Genomic DNA, 4,692 nt, shown 5'->3' with positions numbered 1-4,692 from the left:
GTCTCCCAATGGTGCAGTTGGTTCAATAAAAGAGAATCACCTCCCAAAATATACTTTCCTATCACACATTCCAGGACCTTCATGGCTACATCACTCCAACACTACTATAACAAATTAATAACAATTCTAACCACAGTAGCACTGTGGCAGGCCAGTAGGGGGTGCTCCTGCATTGAGCCACCCATCTTACTGCACCCGACCATCTTCCAGGCTCTGAATGCCTCCCTGGGGGCACCTCACATCTATCTGACCCCCTTCCTTGAGCACACCCGCTAGCCTGGGGGTTCCACTGCCACCACCCAGGGCTCTGGACTAATTCTGGCTCTGCGCACCCTGGGAAACACAGGCCTAGTAGCCCTCAAGGGTACTTGATTCACTTCAAGAAGTTGGGATGCTTCCCTCAGTCAGAAGCACAAGTAGTGGTCTCCCTTAGTCAGCCGAACCAAGGGGACCCCAAGGCATAATCTAGACCCACTCCCAATAAGTCTTCCACACTAGGTACAAAGGAGAACTTTATTGGTTACAGAGGGTAGGATTAGAATAGGGTACAGGGTAGAGCAACATCAGAGAAATCCCAAAGAGCAAACTCCTGTGGCTGGGTAGCCTTTGATCACGCATCTGAGTTACTGCAAGCTATATATCTCATTAAATCTCAGGTACCTTACTCACACAGCTCTTCTCTGTCTCTGAGTCTCCCTCATGGCTGCTGCCCCCTCCTCCTGGGCGGTCCTTAACTTATATAGCCCTTGTGACCCCATTTACCTGGTCTAATGGAGGCCAGCACCTGTTGGCTGTCAGCCAACCAATTTGAAGTACATCACTAGTTGCCAGGCAGACTCTAGCCCACCAGGGGGGAAGCCCCTCACCCAGGTATGTGATACTAGTCATGTAGGCAGAGGAAGCAGGTTTCCCCCCTCCCTGAGGAATGTATCCAGCTCAGGTTACCTAAAGAGATAGGGTAAAGGTGTGTCTCCTCTGCTGGGCCCATCCTAATCAAATTGTCACAGGGCAGAGTTTTTGGGGAGAAACAAAAGTGGCCTTCTGCCACAAGCACAAAAAGGGTTTTTAAAGTGTGGAAGGTTTTTTGCACTACAAAAGAAAACTCAATGGATTAAAAAAATGGTGCCTGAAGGAAAGAGCAGTGGCTAGTCCATAATATACCAGCTGACCAACAACTTGAGAGGGCCATAACAGACAAAAGTCCTCATGAAAGTCTTAAGTGACATGAGAATGCAACCATTGGGGATTAGGCAACATCTCTAGAAAGTCAATGAATTGAGACTGAAATGATGAAAATCAATAGTCAGTTGTAACTGACAAGAGACCTGGAAGGCAGTTACAATAGAACAAGTTGTCCTTTATACTTAAAATGTTAGGAGAGAGAAACAATTCCCTGCTGTGAAATCTAATTATGTGTGTAAATTGCCTTCATAAATTATCTGGATTTGGACTACTACTGAAGATTTAAAATGTTAAGATGAGACCTTGTCTAGGAACAAGGAAACAGGCACTTGCCCTGAGCTGGCTGATCAGTATAACTGATCTCCCACCAGAAAGATGATCCTAGATACAGACGAAATATAATGAAGACTGTGAATGCAAGTAAAAAAAATGTAATGCATTTATTCCAGAAAGTAAGAGGAAACATAATTATTTGTAGTAAGTGGCCTGGACTGGCAGAAAGACAGCTTTTCTGCAGAGGAAGAATAGTCAGATAGGGATGATGAGTTGTGTAACAGCGAGAAAGACAAGTATAATCAAAAGTTTGGCCAATATTCCTTAATCAAAGCAATAAGCAGAACCAGTACCAGCAGCAGGACTTGTCTATGTGAGATACCAAGGGGTTTTCAGAGGTGCTGAGCGACCACAATTCCAGTAAAAGTCAAGGTGGGGGGTGGGGGTGCAGATTCTCAGACTCTCTGAACAAGCAAATACTTAGAAATCTGTGGCCAGAAGATGCCACTGGAGATCAATTCAGGTAAAAGATGAACGCACCAGAACTAACAGGACCAGTCATAACAGATTAAATTTCCTTCAACTTGTTTAAGCTTCCTTGTCTACTTTTCTGTATCCACCTTCTGTCTTATGACCAGGGATCCAGGTTTTCCATTCCCCACAGAAAAACAGAGTAAACCATGGATTTTACCTTTCACTGGAGAAGCCCGTAGAGTTCCAGCCTGCAGGGGGCTGGGAGGGGGTGGGAGTAGGGTGGTCAGGCAGGGGGTACCATGTGCATATACTGTACATGCATGTGGCCCCAGGCAGCCTGGAGAGCAGCTCATGCAGGTAAGTGAGGGTGAAGGGGGTGGAACTGAGCCCCCATACGGAGGGAAGAAGGGAGTTAGGCAGGGCTGGGGCTACTGCCCAGCTGGTTTGGGGCCCAGGACCACAATGTATGGCTGCGGGAAGCTTGTCTGGGAGGCAGAAGTGGTGGGGCCAGCTCCCTGCCACTGTGCACACTCCTGGAGGACAGGGGGGACCTGCAGACCCCAGATCTGTGCGTGGGGCAGAGGTAGGAGCGGGCTGCCCGCTGAGGACTCGGACTCCCTGCTCTGCTGACCTTCCCGGAGGCCTCTGCAGCCCAGCAGGCATGACCCAGCTCAGCAGGGAACAGCAGAGTGATGTGGAGAAGCTGCTTGTTGCTGCGAGCTCTGTGCTGCTCTGGCAACGTGCCCCCTGCATGTGTGGCAACTTTGAGTGCAACCCTGCACTGCCACCCACATTGTAGCCATGTGCACAGGGGGCGCATCAACAGGGCTGTGTGGAGCTTGTAGTAGCAGGCAGGTTTTCCATGTGGCTCTGCTGCTTCCTGCTCTGCTGGGTCATGCCTGCTGGGCTGCAGAGGCCCTGGGGAAGGGCAGCATGGCAGGGAGCCTTCAGTGGGCAGTGTGCATTTGCCCCATGCACAGATCTGGGGGGCGCAGATCCCCCCTGTCCTCCCAGGAATGACAGCTGTGGTGGGGAGCCAGCCTCCCCACCCGGGTCTGCAGCAATGAGACTGGTGGGGAGAGATGGCCCTTCCCCGCACCTTAGCCCGCAGTGCGCAGTCCACCTGACCCCCGCCCCATGCACAGATCTATCTAGGGGGACATGGGTCCCCCCTGCCCCCAGGAGCATGCATCATGGTGAGGAGCCAGCCTCCCCTGCCTGAGTCTGCAGCAGGCAGGCAGCAGGGGGGAGCCAGGCTCTGCTCCACTGCAGCAGCTGCCACCTCCTGCTGGGGCTGTGAGGGCAGGGGGCTGTGGGTGGGGGGCGAGGGGCACCAGCAGAAGTACTTATACCTCTGATTATAAAATAAAATGAAATAAGCCCTTTTGCTAGAGTCTAAGGCTGTGTCCAGATGAGCACAGCTCCGAGGTATGTAATGCCACACACACGTCTGTGGCGCCACATACCACACATTCTGTTGTTCACTGTGCTGCAAGAGAGCAGTGCGGAGGGTTTTTTTGATATCCAGGGGTCAAAACCTGTGGGGAAAAAAAGTGGAGCAGTGCTTATGGCAGCAGCGTGCACCACCCAAAGCTGGAACCTGGCCAGCTGGAGCTGTGCTTTACTGCAGGCCAGGCTTCGTGTGGCAAGATTGCTACTGCTGCAGCCCTGGGAGGTCCCCAAGACCCCAGGTAAGGCTGCTAGGGCCAGTTCAATGCTGGCCCCAGCTTCCCCTACCCGACCTGGGGTAACTTGCTACATGCCAGAGGGTGCATGGCACAGGTGTTCCCCGGGGACAGCTACCGGCAGCACAAGGTCTGCCACCGCTAGTCATCCCCAGAGAACCAAATGTCCACGCACATCTGGACACAGCCTAATGCTCTGTTAAAATATCAGGCCTGTTATTTCCACAGGGTTCTTTTGTAAAAAGGATAATCAGAGTTTTCTGTTCCTTTTCCAAAAAGAATTAAGTTTTACGTTTAAAAAAAGGCTGGTAAAAACCTAGGATAATTGGCATTTTGACACTTCTTTGAGCTCACTGTTCTAGCTGACACCAGAATACTCATTACCTATGCTTTTGAAGCACTTATTTGTGAGGGCATAAAAGTCAAATGCTGCTAAACAAGACAGCCACTTGGCCGAACCTCCAGAACAAAACAGAGAGAAAACAAGCCATTTAGGCACACTGAGCAGGGTGTGATATTACTTCTTTCAAAGAGCAGAGCAGAGGATGTACAGAGTAGATTTTTATCTGTGTAGTTTGATGAAAATTCATACAGTATACATAGGAAGGGCAGATAAGAATTCATGGATCCAGCAGCAGCAGGCTTGGCTCCCTGTGCCTCCTTCCACATGCCACCAGTGGTAGAGACCCGACTTGCTCTAGCATACCATGGACAGGTGCTTCTGGGCTGGACAATGCTGAATACAGTAGGGAGGGTGCAGGCTCCAGGCATGTGTGAGCTGCAATGTCAGTGTTGGGGAGGGGTGAGAGGAGGAAGGGGGTGCCACAGCCAGCTCCAGGCCTGCCCAAAGTGGGCTGAGATCTTAATAAGCATTACCCTGTGACTGTTTAGAATAGGCTTGTCCAACATGCGGCCTGCCAAGCCATTTTATCTGGCCTGTGGCAGCGGCGCTGCTACTGCCGCTGCGGCGGAGCACAGAGCTGCGGCCGCAGAGTGCAGAGCCATGGCGGCGAGTGCGAGGCGGCAGCAGCAGAGCGTGGAGCCACAGTGGTGCTGGCGGGGCCATGGCTGGGGGGCG

This window comes from Alligator sinensis, unplaced genomic scaffold, assembly GCF_000455745.1.
Source record: "Alligator sinensis unplaced genomic scaffold, ASM45574v1 scaffold54_1, whole genome shotgun sequence".
Taxonomy (NCBI): domain Eukaryota; kingdom Metazoa; phylum Chordata; order Crocodylia; family Alligatoridae; genus Alligator; species Alligator sinensis.
Note: the sequence above shows the minus strand (reverse complement) of the source record.